Below are 14579 nucleotides of genomic sequence, written 5' to 3'. Positions count from 1 at the left end.
AAAGAACAAAAAAAAAAGAAAGAAATCAAAAAGAAATGACTGAACAAACTCAATAAACTTTAGCGGCACCTTGTTATCTTCAGGATCAAATATAAAATCATATTTGGCTTTCAAACACTTCTTTCTTTCCCAGTCTTCCCTTCTACATATTCTATGGGCCAATAACACTGATCTCATTCCTCTTTTTCTACCATGACACTCCTACTTCTTGACAGTGGGCACTTTCCCTGGCTGTCCCCCATGCCTAGAACCCTCCTCCTCTTCCTCTTTACCTCCTAGCTGCCCTGGCTTTCTTCAAGTTTTAGCTAAGTCTCACCCTCTGCAAGAAGCCCTTCTTAATCTTTAGTGACTTCCCTCTGAAATTAGCCCCGTTTTATCTTATATTCATGTTCACACATAGTTGTTTGAGTGCTGTCTCTTCCATTAGGCGGTGAACTCCCTAAGAGCAAAGACTGATTTTTGCCTTTCCTTGTATGGTAAGCATCTAGAACTGTGCCAGATACATAATAGGCACTTAATAAATGCTCGGCGACTGACTTACTAATGCTCATACTTCATACTTTGAAGACTGTGATCTTAAAGCTTAACACAAAAGGACTGCTCCCTCAGAGGCAGTGGGACGCCATTGCATGAGCAGTGAATGGTGAGGGCTGAACTTTGTGTCATTAGACCTGAATGCAAATGCTACCTCTAAGCTCACTGAAGGTGTAACCTTAAGCAACTTGTTTGACCTTCCTAGATTTGATTTCCTTATCTGCAAAATGAGAGAATTGGATTCAATGGCCCCTAAGGTTCCTCCTTCCTCTATGACCAAAGTCCTCCTCTTTCCTCCTTAACCTGCTTGCTATTATCACCTCAGGGGGCTTCATGGACAGGGTGTCTAGAAGTATCTTCACACTAATATTTGAGTTATAGCAGAGCCTTGGAGCTAATTTAATCTTCAAATCTTTCCTTTCCTGGTTATTTTTGTAAAATTCCCAAATCTTGAATTTCTAATAGCTGTAATTCTGAACTTTTGCTTCTCCAGGTGAAAAGCCCTTTCTTTCCCGAGGTACTTCCCCTCTCTCTGCCTCTCTCTGTTCCTCTGTGTGTGTGTGGGTGCTTGTGTATCTCTGTCTCTCTGTTTCCATCTGTCTGTCACTGTGTATGTTTCTCTGTCTCTGTCTCTACCTTTCTCTAGTCCTCGATCTCTTACCTCTAAAGCCACTCTGACACCTGAGCCCCTGAATTTTTAATAATTTTTAATAATACTAATAATTATCAATAATAGTAATAACTAGCTTCAAGGTTTTCAAAGGACTTTTATATGTGATATCTCATTTGATTCACAACAATCTGGAGGGTTAACTATTATTACTATCCCCTTTTTATAGTTGAAGATATTGAGGTAGAGTTTAAGTGACTGACGTGAGCCCCATAGCCATATGGTCTTCTTGTTCATCGAACCTATCAATTCCTTTCTCCTTCGACTATGATCATACCTCAGATGGCACTCTAACTTTAAATTGCTCTGCCTTTCATTTCTTCCTTTCATCACAATATCTGTGCTTCCTCTTTTCCTATTGTTTCATTCCCAAATCTATTCTTCCTATTTACCATGACCTTCAATCTCTCCCTGTTCTTTTATGGCCTCACTTTTCCTCCCCTCACAGACTCAATCCTATAGTTATCTAGTTCCACTCTCCACTGTCTTCTGCCCTGGGATCATCATTAGCTTTCGTTTCTGACCCTATCATTCATCTCCACTTCTATTCATCTAGAGGAGCTAGCGCAACCATACCATTTGGGTCCATTACAAATTCATGTTATATAGCCCCAAGTGGACCCTCATTGCTGCACAGAAATCATCCTAGACATCTCTAGTGAACTACCTATTATGTTCTTCTTATATAACCTTACTTCAAGCTCCTGTTGCCTCTTGCCTGGACTATATTTCATAGTAAAATGTCAAACATAGTCTCTTTGCTTTCATTCTCACTTCTTTCCAGTGCACCCTTTTGTATAGCTGCCAAAGCAATCCTTCTAAGACCAACATTTAACCATATGACTCCCATATTTAAAATCTTCCTATTGCCTGTAGGATAAAACACATGCTCATTGGCCAGATGCTTAAGGCCTTCTATAGTCTGGCTCCAACCTCCCTCTCCAACCTTTTTTCATGTTACTCCCACTTTATATACTTAAAATTTCATCCAACTTGTAGTACTGGCCTGAGATGATGCAGGGAAGATTCTTCTTCAGATATATGTTCAGTCAGATAACCTCCAAGGTCTCCTTCCAGTTGTAACATTCTGTGATTCCAACTGATTTCTTAATTTGATAAGCTATCTTCTCCATCCATTCATAAGTTCCTGAGGCTGTGGCATTCTATTCTGAAGATTCTTTTTATTGTGCATAGATTCCTATCTACTTGTGCTGGATTTGGGACAATTCTACTTAGAAGCAGGAGAAAAGTAGATCAATCTTTTCATTTACTATAACAACACCTTGAAAAAGAATGCAGGATTGGAACCACATTTCAGATTACTATTCTTGATTTTAACACCAACTAATTATAAGGATTTAGCCATTTATTTGAAGAAATGCCAAAATAGGATAAATAATAGTAATTCATCCTTAACAACTATAAAAATGTAAATGAAATATTTTTAATCCCTTTGCCACCTCAGGTGGAGGTGGTAGAAAAGAAAAGCTTGAGCCATATTATAAAAAAACAAAAACAAAAAAAAAAAAAAAAAAACTTTCTTCTTGTTGTTGCTTGTCCTTTCTCAAAAAGCTCCATGACATCAGGGAAGTGGAAACATTAAATGTCAACCCAAGTCTAAGTGATGAAATGTCTTTCCCTCCTCACAAAATATATATATATAGTAGACTACTATTGTGAAATGTTTGATACACTACCACGGCTCAGTTTGTTTCACTTAGATGTTTCTCTTTGTTACAAGGGAAAGCAAAGAGAATGGGAGTCACTGTGAAGTGATGGTGATTTTAAACAAAAGTATCAATAAATAAGTTTTTTTTTAAAAGAAAAGCTCCTTAGCTTTGTAATTTTTTGATGGAATGGCTATTCACATTATTGAAATAAAGATAAGATTCTGCAGAAGATAAATATAAATATAGGTAGCAAGATAGAAGGGAAGGGAATAACAAAGAGGAAGGAAGGAAGGAAGGAAGGAAGGAAGGAAGGAAGGAAGGAAGGAAGGAAGGAAGGAAGGAAGGAAGGAAGGAAGGAAGGAAGGAAGGAAGGAAGGAAGGAAGGAAAGAAGGAAAGAAGGGAGAGAGGAGGGAGGGAGGGAGGGAGGGAGGGAGGGAAGGAGAGAAAAGAAAGAAATGAAAAAAGAGAGAAAGAATATTTATTAACTATTTTAGCCTGAGAAACCCTGCGGTACGGATAGGCAAGAAGCATGATAAGATCACTGTGAATTAGCAGAGACCAAACCTGAGGAGAGATTGGAGGAAGGAATTAGGTTTTTCAGAAGATGCTAAAAGGAAGGGGCAGCTGCAAGAAATGTTCATTTGTGGGAAAGGAGGGGCGAGTGAAGGAAAGGAGAAGAGGAGAGTCCGAAATGGAACCGCTGAGACAAAATTCACTGCTTTTGCACTATGGGCACCCACGGCCTGGCTTCCTGAACTTCGGTTTTATTTCCGTTGTTCTATGGAAAGCAGTGAAAAGAGGCGAGCCCTACGTAGTCCCCAGAAGCCCGAGCACAGCTCGCGGAGAGGTCCCAAGGATGCGGCTCTGGCGTACTGTGGGGAGCGAGCTGTCTCTAAGTCACTATTCCCGGGACAACAAAGGGGCGCGCTACCGCGGCAGGTGCGGCAGCCGCGCTGCAAACCTCCAGAGAGCCGCCTGTGCCGAGATGATCTTCCCTTCCCCTGGTAGACAAATGACTCTACTTATTAGAAACCCTAGCCCTACCGAAAAGCCATTAACTTACTGACTCCTGGAAAAGCATTTGGCCAGCGCAGACAGATGTGGCCATTAAATCACTTAGCTCCGCCTAGCCTCCAGACCTTGAAAGACTAGGGAGGTGATGGGTGAGGAGGAGATCAAAGCCCATGTGAATATTTGAGCGGCTCAGTTTCCTGGCAGTTCATGTTTCCCCAGAATCATAGAATTTCAATCTGGAAGGGACATCTTGTCCAACCTCTTCCTTGAATCTCAGCCCTTAGAAGTGAAGAGACTTTGCTCTCTTCCCTTTGATTATCCACTTTCTCCCAGCCTGAGAGGACACGTCTGTGGAATAATTCTAAGGTGGATTTTAACACATGACTGGATCTCAGGGATGACTTCACTCACAGGGCAAAGAGTCTTTGAAGGCCACAGGCTCCCATTCTGTGCATGTTCTTAATCAATTCTCCTGAAAGAATAATCACAACTGAAAGAAAGAAGGAAGGAAAGAAAGAAAGAAAGAAAGAAAGAAAAGAAAGAAAGAAGAAAGAAAGAAAGAAAGAAAGAAAGAAAGAAAGAAGAAAGAAAGAAAGAAAGAAAGAAAGAAAGAAAGAAAGAGAGAGAGAGAGAGAGAGAGAGAGAGAGAGAGAGAGAGAAAGAAAGAAAGAAAGAAAGAAAGAAAGAAGGAAGGAAGGAAGGAAGGAAGGAAGGAAGGAAGGAAGGAAGGAAGGAAGGAAGGAAGGAAGGAAGGAAGGAAGGAAGGAAGGAAGGAAGGAAGGAAGGAAGGAAGGAAAGAAAGAAAGAGAGAGAGAGAGAGAGAGAGAGAGAGAGAGAGAGAGAGAGAGGAAAGAAAGAAAGAAAGAAAGAAAGAAAGAGAGAGAAAGGAAGAGAGAGAGAGAAAGGGAAGAGAGAAAGAAAGAAAGAAAGAAAGAAAGAAAGAAAGAAAGAAAGAAAGAAAGAAAGAAAGAAAGAAAGAAAGAAAGAAAGAAAGAAAGAAAAGAAAGAAAGAAAGAAAGAAAGGAAGGAAGGAAGAAAGGAAGAAAGGAAGAAAGAAAGGAAGAAAGGAAGAAAGAAAGAAAGAAAGAAAGAAAGAAAGAAAGAAAGAAAGAAAGAAAGAAGAGAAAGAAAGAAAGAAAGAAAGAAAGAAAGAAAGAAAGAAAGAAAGAAAGAAAAGAAAGAAAGAAAAGAAAGAAAGAAAGAAAGAAAGAAAGAAAGAAAGAAAGAAAGAAAGGAAGAAGAAAGGAAGGAAGAAAGGAAGAAAGGAAGAAAAGAAAGAAAGAAAAGAAAGAAGAAAGAAAGAAAGAAAGAAGAAGGAAGAAAGAAGAAGGAAGAAAGAAAGAAAGAAAGAAAGGAAGAAAGAAAGAAAGAAAGAAAGAAAGAAAGAAAGAAAGAAAGAAAGAAAGAAAGAAAGAAAGAAAGAAAGAAAGAAAGAAAGAAAGAAAGAAAATTCAGGTGAGTCAGAGTTATCTATTCAATTGATTTAAAGGGCTTTGCATCTCAGAGCAGCCTGACTTAGCATCGGGAAAAGTTCATATGGCTTTGCTAGGTCGGCACATCAGGATAGGGTTTGGTTTGGCCTTTAAAAAAGACAGGGAAAGGGGTGCATCTTAGGTGCAAGCAATGGATATAGAGCTCTGGACCTGAGTCAAGAGAACTGCATTCATGGTCAACCCCAAACCTCAGAAACTTAATACTTAGCTGTGTGACCTTGGGTAAGTCACTTAATCCTGATTGTGGAAGGAAGGAAAGGAGGGAAGGAAGGAAGGAAGGAAGGAAGGAAGGAAGGAAGGAAGGAAGGAAGGAAGGAAGGAAGGAAGGAAGGAAGGAAGGAAGGAAGGAAGGAAGGAAGGAAGGAAGGAAGGAAGGAAGGAAGGAAGGAAGGAAGGAAGAGAAGGAAGGAAGGAAGGAAGGGATATAGGAGGATTGCTGATGTGTTTCACACATATAACTTTCAAAATAAATCAAACAAATCAAATTTAAAACTTTCAGAGTGGGATTTGAACTGACTCTCAGGCCAGCACTAAGTACTATGCCATTTTGCCTCCTCTGAAGTCCTCCTGATGTGTGCCTCACAGGACACCCAATCCATTGCTAGCATCTCGGAGGCCTTTCTCGGGGTAAGTCGTTAAAGGAGAGCCTGGCAGCCTGCAGCCTGCAGCAGCTTTTGGCACTAGCAGAGTTAAGCCCCAGTGTCCTGGGCTGGTCTCCAGTATGGATAATTGCATTCTGTCTCCCCCTAAACTCCACCGGGGCCCATTTTAGCTGGATAGGCTGGGGGCCTCTCCCATTGTACCCTGAGCTGTCGGGTAATGGCAGCTGCTGGTGCCACCCCAGAGGTGGGTGCATTCCGGCACTGGTGGCAATGTCTGTGTAAGCTGAGCGGGGATGGGAGATAGTGGGAGAGGGCCAGCCCCAGGAGGCAGGGTGGCAGTAAAAAGCGCCAGGCCCTCACCAAGTAGAAGGGGGCACAATTTGACCCAGCTGCTAAAATGGTAGCCTGGGGTAATGATGGCTTCCACATGATCCAGGGCATTAACAACCATTTGGTTTATCTGTGTTTCCCCAGGGCCTGAAAAAATGCTTGGATTGTTTGTGTGGTGGGGCATTGTCGAAAATAAGAGCAGTAAAGATAAATCGTCTGTCTCCTGGTCACAGCCAGCCATTGAATAGAAGCAGATTAACACAGCAGGACGTCCCCGTCATCCGGAGCCTGTAATGCCTGTTAGCAGATGGCAGGCAGGCAGGCAGAAGGAGGAAACATGTGTGTGTACCTTTAAGAATGCCCACTGAAGGGCCTGGGTCAGGCTGGACCTCCGACCTCTGCACCCTGTGGGACTGGGGCCGATCAGGTACCACCAGACGTGTCTGAGGCTACTTTCTGAGACCATCGCTTGAAAGTCAAGAGGTGGAATAGAAGGCCGAGCCCCACACAAGCATCCACCAGCTACAGTTATTGGGACAGATCCTTTGGCTTTCAGCGTGCCTCTGTAGGCTGAAGAGCAGCCCATACCGAGCAGCCTGTGTGAAGCGTTTAATCATTGTGCTCCCAGTGAGAGGAAGCGGGGCTGGTCTTCCTCCTTTATTCCCCTTCACATGAGACCCCTCCAGACAAGCAAAAAGCCTGGCAGAGCTTATTGAGCCCAGCCCACTGGTATTTATTTACACGTCATTGACTAAACCTCTGCAAGCAAGTATGTTCTAGAAATGACAGACAATGTTTCTAGTGTCCTGCAGGGCCCCTGGAAACTCTTCCTATTTCTAATCTTACAACGAAAGGCAAAGCTTTTGTTTTCTGGACTGGAGTGTTTGAAAGAAGCTGGGAAAGTCCCAAGCAGAAATGAGGTATATGTGCCTTGCACCAGAAGGCTCCAAAGGGGAATGAATGGAAGGGACTAAGAGAAGCATGTGCCATACTTTCACCAATATAGATCAGCTCAAACATCAGCTAAAGCATTAGGCCAGATAGTGGGAAGGTTGATGATGGATGAATTGACCATCAGCCTCAGTCTACACATCGGAAGCAATGGTTCTCAAATGGAACGTGCTCCTGCCCCCATCCTACCTCATCTCTATACCATATGGCCATTGAAAGAGCAGTTAGCAGACTACCAGCTTAATGCTACTGAAAGAAATCTCTGAAAACAGTGTGCCCATTAATCATCAATGGGGGAAATTTGGGAAATGACTATTTTCCCCCAAGAGGGAAATATTTTGCTTTCTATTGAGAGGATTGGATTTTGGTCATTTTTCTAGACCACAAGAGCAGACCAAATTGAACTTAGCCCTCCACCTTGAAGCAAGGATTCTCAATCCTTTTTTGCATCATGGACCCCTTTGGTCGCCTGGGGAAACTTATACAACCCTTCTCAAAACTAATATTACTAACTCCATAATAAATAATGCACAGGATCAAAAAGAAAACAGCTGTGTTAAAATACTGTTGTCAAAATATTTTTTTCCAAAGGCTCACAGATCTTACAGAAGTTAAGAACTTCTACCTTAGGATCTAAGATTTAGAAACGGAAGAGACCTTAAAGATCCTTTTCTTCTAACCCTTTCTTGTAGTTATGAGACCCAGAGAGGAAAAACAATCACCAAGTTTGCACACCAAATGAGACTGGGAGATTTGAACTCTAGTGTTCAAGTTGTTGCCAATCTATCATATTTTCGATACCTTTATGTTGGTTTTTCTCATTAAGAAATACAAAATATCCTTCCTTCCCAAACAGCATGGAATACCAACCAGGTGTTAAAAGCTACACTGTCTCCAGATCTGCCAGAGATCACACTACCTAACTAAATACAAAGTTGTGATCTGAGAAATAGAGAATAGATAAACAAATTCTCTTCTGTGAAAGAAACTGAATATTATTGCACCACAAAAAAATGATGAATATCAAGAATTCTGGGAAACATGGGAAGAGTTATATGAACTTGACACAGAACATAAGAAATATAATAACTTCTCATTTATCATTCATGTTATCTTAGCCACAACTTCTGGGGACCTCAATGAAGTTGAAGATGGTTTCTGACTTAAAATAATTTACATAATGGGGCCAGAATAATGTATAACATTTGTGTGTATGTTTGATAATTTCTGTATTCACTATGTGACATTCGGTAACTTATAAGCCACCTGAATAGGATCGTGTGCTTCTTTCCTCCTGCCTCCACAGTGGTAGTATGTCACTATATTAATTATCCAATGAGGGAGCATAATGTAATTGTTGACAAGAACAATTGTTCTTTTGTTCACAGAATGTGAACATTTTGTTTGAACAATGCTTTACTCGAGCAGTCAGCCAAATGATCTGTGTCTCTCTCTGGCACATGTGATAGAGCCTCTTATATTGTCACACTATACAACTCCAAAGAGCAATGTCAGCACTAGCTTTTGGTTTGGTTTGGTTTTTAAGTCATGTTGACTGAAATCTGAATTTATCTAGGAAGCAATACCAAATAAAGCTTAAAATATTTGAAAGAAATATTCCACACCTGGAATATCATCTCCAAGTCAGGAACTATACCTTTTTCCTCTGTATATTGCCAGAAGCTAACCTCTGCCTTACATATAGGGATCCATACTAGACCAGTGATTGTTATCATAGAGAACTACTGGATGAGGAAAGTGTCTAATACTTATACTTAACATGTATAAGTTAATTGAGAAATTCCTTCTCAAGAATCTAATCTTAGAATGACTTGCCCAGGTTCACACAGCCAACATATGTAAGAAAGAAGATTTTCTGAAAGAACTAACATTTAAAATTATTATTGTGAAATTAACTTGACCAATTGTTGAGAAGTAAAAATACTATATGCTAATTTTATTTGTGATGATTGAAAAAAAAATGTAATCTTCCTGTTCCTCTTCAGGTGTGTAAAGCACCCAGGAAGGAGCCATGTGACATGATGAGATATAGGAAGAGTTTAAAGCCTGAGCTGAGAACAAGGAAAATAAATGTTAAGTGACTTGAACTAAATTCACTCAGAATAGATATTTATTAAAAATCTAATTGTGCTAAACAATGATATAACAAGAATAAAAATGAAAAATCCTTGCCTTCAAGGAGATTAAGAGGAGCATGTCATTTACATGAGGAAATTGACAACGACAAAAAATTAGAACTAACAAAAAAGAAGAAAAGAGGAGGACCACTGAAACATTTGAAAAGTGAACAGAAAACTAAAGGAAATTCAGAAAGGAGTACAAACAAACTGGACAGTTTTGAAAATAATGAGTTGAATTCATTCTATGTTTTTTTTAAGGCAAGTTATATGGAATAGATTTTATAATTTTAAAAAATTAATTAAAATGAATTTTATTAAATTAGGTCAGGCATGAAAGACAATTTGTTGAGTATGTATTAGGTCTTAGATTCAGTTAACCAAAAAAAAAAAAAAACCCTTACAATTTCTAGAATTTTACCCCTTTTTTGCCTTTCATCCCACTTCCCCCACTGCAGTACATTATAATAAATTTCCCTTTTAAAAACTTAAAAAGTTGCTATGATCAGAAAGCATTGGGAAGAAGGAAATCCTATTGTCTTTCCTTTCAACCAGTATACTGAGCGGTGGAAGCCTAAAAAAACTAGGGAAAGTACCTAGGAGGGGACCTGGTACTTGGGGTCTAGTCAGCTAGTACAAAAGCAAAACAGCTTCACAAGGTGGCACTGTTGAGTAAAGTCAGAGATATGCTAATTATTAAATTTTCAATATGAACATAACCAACTCTACAAATTGGGACTTTATTGATTTTTTTTTTGATTATCAACTTTAAAAAGTAATGGAGAAAATGTTAATAGGGTAGATTAAACTTAAAAGTGTGTCCTGTATACTTTTTATTCTCTGAAAGCTGGTTGTTAAACATTTGCTAACCCATCCCAAATTAAAGGGCAGTGAGGATGCTATATCTCCATGCCAAAATGTTATGGTACTCATTGAGGCCAAAAATGGATAACAACCAAAAAATGTAAGTGGCTAATGTAGTTTTCTCCATGATTTCCTAGATAGTATGGTGCAGTAATAGAGAACCAGACATGAAACCACGAAGATCCAAGTTCAAGTCCCTATGTCTGACTCACTCCAGCTATATGACCCTAGGTAAGAAATTGCTTAGTCTCTCAGGTCTCTAGAAACTTTTGAAAACAGTAAGTTGCAGAAGAGATGCTGAGCTGCATTGGTAACAAATGTTTTCTCACGTGGGATTTCCTTGTGCCAATAAAATCACATCTAACCCTTTCCTTCTTCATAGAGTTTCTTTCCTTTGTAGAAGACACTTGAAAAGTAATTTTCTGTTCAATGATAGACTGGTCTGGTCACTCTTAATGCCAAGAACTTATCAATAGCCAGGGAGAGAAAGGTCACAGATCTCTCCTCAAAGATATATACAAATCACCTACAGATACACTCACCTAAAGCAAAGTTTGAGTAATAAAAAGAATTATCACTCAAATTGATTTGAATAATAAAAAACTAATCTGTAATCAAATAAAAATGGATTCTAGAAATAATGACAGGAAATTCAAAGAGATGTTTTTACATCAAAACCTATGTTTTCTTAGGAAGTCATTTCAATTGCATAATTGTCCAATCCAATTTGATCATGTCATTACCCCATCTAAAAAAATAAATAAAAATCTTCCAATGCCCCCAAAATAAAAAGGGAAAGGAAAAGAAAAAATAAAAGGACCAAAATATACAAAAGTACTTAAAACAGGTCTTATTTGGTATCAGTGAATTAAAAACTGAGGTGTCTATCAATTTGATGAAGAGATTATAGCATACAAATACAATGTAATATTATTGTGCTATAGGATATGATAAAAAGGAAAATTCCAGAAAAACCTGGGAGGCCTTGTAAAACTGATGCAGAATGAAATGAGCAGAAACCAGAGAACAATTTATAAAATAATAATATTGTAAAGCTATAACTTTGAAAGTCTTAGAAATTCTGATCAATATAATGACCCACAATTTCACAGAACTGTTGATAAAGCTCATTATCAATCTCCTGACAGAGAGCTGCTGAATTCAGAATCAGAATGAAAAAATTCTCAGAAATTAACCAAAGCAGGAGTTTTGCTTAACCTATGCTTATTTTTGCAAAAGATTTTTTTTTTCTTTCCCCAAGGGAGGATGGGAAATGAAAAGAAAAAAAATAATTTTTCTTCATTGAAAAAAATTAAATAAATAAATTTAAATAAAATGTAAAAATAATTAATTTAGACAAAATTAATAATTTACAAAAATTATTTTTAAAAACTCTTAATAGTTTCCTATTGTCTGCCAATTGTGTTCTGACTCATTAGCCTTCAAATCCCCCTACTATTTTGCCATGACTTTTCTTTCCAATTTATCTCTTTCTCTTGTACTTTATATACCCTATACTCTAATAAAACTTGATTACTCACTATTCCCACCTCCAATTATTCACCACTTTCCTTGAAAGAGGCTAAGGTCTCCTAATGCATTGGGGCCACCAGAGGAGAAAGGGAAGCTGGTGACTTTACAGCCCTCTTTCACTTAAATCCAGTTTATTTACATATCATGGATCACCTCCCTGATAACAAGATCTTCTTCAAGAACAGGGGACAAATAACAATCTTCTATTTATAACACTTTTCCTCCACAGTTCTGCCTGTCTAGTGTCTAGATGTCTCAACACAATTCAAATGCTCCCTCCTCCATGAAGCTTCCCCTGATTTACCCCAGAGCAAAAAGTAAACTCTCCTTTTTCATGTGTTATAAGTACTCCCTTCTCAGAACAGCTTACAACTTCATATATGTTTTATCATTATATATATCTCTTGACCACATCTCTAGACATATTTCCCATCGAATATTTATCCAAGATTCCAAAGATCTTCCTTTAGTATTTCTACTATTTTGTGAATGCCATGCAGACCTGGAGCTATCTGCCTATTCTCTCTATTTCTGTCTTTCTCTGTTCCTCTGCCTTTTTCTCTTTCTGTCTCTTCATCTATCTCTCTTTCTCTCTCTGTCTTTCTGTGTCTTAGTCTCTATTTCTCTGTCTCTGTCTCTGTCTGTATCACTGTCTCTGTCTCTCTGTCTCTGTCCCTCCCTCTCTCTCTCTATTTTTTTTCTCTCTCTGACTGGCTCTTCTCCTTCATACAATTTGTTTATACATACAAATTGGTCATACAAATTGTTTATGATCCTTTTGTCCTATGTCTTGCATTCAAAAACATCATTGGTAATGTACTGCAACCTACTTACTCCCACTAGGAAGCTTTCCATTTCACTTTTCTGATTACCTGACATTTGGACAATTCCAGAGTTCCATGGTGTTCTATGACTTGCAATTATATAACACCCCTGGAAGAATATTGATGAATTCTTACAACAGAGAATAGCTTGGGATCATTGAAGATGCTTGTACTGTTTCCTATATATAATTCAGCCCATTCTATAAATCCTATTCAATATATTAGGTTCTACAGCTATAGTTACTGAGACCCCAGAAAAGGAAGTTCTTATTACCAAAGTTCTTATGATTGTTACATTCTTCCACATCAGAAATCAATAAGATTTTATCAGTAGTTAGGTTTGGTATAGCTAGACCATCTTAAAAAGAAATAAATTTTAAAAAAGATTTTATCAGTAGGAATAATATTTAAAAGCAAATAGTACTCTCTGCTTTAATGACTAACCTGAAGATCTTGGGACCTCTTCATCTGACTTACAGTTAAAACCTTTCATATGTGTAATATTCCCCATTAGAATGAGGGCAGAGACTATCTATTTTCTTATTTATAGTCCCAGCACTTAATACAGTATTTTGCACATAAGTGCCCAATAAATGCTTCATTCATTCAGCTAAACCACTGCAATTCCATCTGCTGTCTTCATTGCTGAGAGGCAGTATCTTGCAGTGGAGAGAACACTTGACTGTGAACCAATGGAAATATGAGTTCAAATTCTGACTCTAACATTTACTAGTTGTGTAATTATGAGCAAGTTACTTTACCTCTTTATTTCTTCACCCATAAAATGATGATAATGTGCATGCATGTATAGATACACATTTATAATTCTGTCACTGGGCCTATTCTAAAAGCTTTTTCTTCTGTAGGACTTGACCTTATGTTCTATTGGTATAACCTTCAAGACTCGTGGTCACTTTCATGACATACATGATGAAGCCAGATAAATTATGAGTGTCAGATATCAATAGAGTAATAATAATGATAATAATTATGTTTGTTCAGTCATTTCTGTTGTGTCCAACTCTTCATAAGGTTTCTTGACCAAGACATTGGGGTGGTTTACCATTTCTTTCTTTAACTTATTTGACAGATAAGGAAACTGAGGCAAACAAGGTTAAGTGACTTGTCCAGGCTCACACAGCTAGTAAGTGTCTGAGATGGCCAGATATAAACTCATGAACATGAGTTTTTCCAACTCCCCGCTTGGCACACTATCCACCTTACCTATCCTCGGTAGCACCTAGGTGCTATCCACCTAGTTGTCAAATAATCATAATAGTTGACATTTCTATAATATTTTGAGGTTTGTAGTATAATCTACAAGGAATATTTTATTTCATCCTTACAATCCTAGGAAGTAGGTTTTCATAAATGAGAAAGACTAAGGTGAAGTGATTTACCTAAAATTTACACAGTAAGTGTCTGAGGCAGGATTTAAATTCAGATCTTCCTGCCTCCATGACTAATACTCTGTACTTTTCTACCTAGTTGCCTCAGTGAATAAACACATGATCAAGATAAGAGATGACAAACACATTGTTCACCTAGCTGCAACATGATTTATGACCTGAGTGTGACCTAAACCAGATTAATATATAATTGGGAAATATTTAATATTAAGAAAATAAATAAAAATGTAATAAAGCACAGATCATAATATAAGTCACTTTGTGATCTATAGTATAGTTTCATAGCCCCCATTCCTACTTGTTTAACATAATTGATCAAGATTATCAAAAAATACAATAAAATCTTCATTAACTGACATGTTCCCATAATATGATAGGATGCTTAATGCAATTTTCTGATTACTTGAGTGTTCAGTTTAGGTTCTTGGCAATCTTTCTACAATGTTTTAATCCACAATCCTTCCTCAGTGAGTACATTACACTGAACATAATGGAATCGTTCTTTGTTGATTGATGGTCTTGAAGCATGAATGAATGAAAAAGCAT

Source organism: Sminthopsis crassicaudata, chromosome 2, assembly GCF_048593235.1.
Source record: "Sminthopsis crassicaudata isolate SCR6 chromosome 2, ASM4859323v1, whole genome shotgun sequence".
Taxonomy (NCBI): domain Eukaryota; kingdom Metazoa; phylum Chordata; class Mammalia; order Dasyuromorphia; family Dasyuridae; genus Sminthopsis; species Sminthopsis crassicaudata.
Note: the sequence above shows the minus strand (reverse complement) of the source record.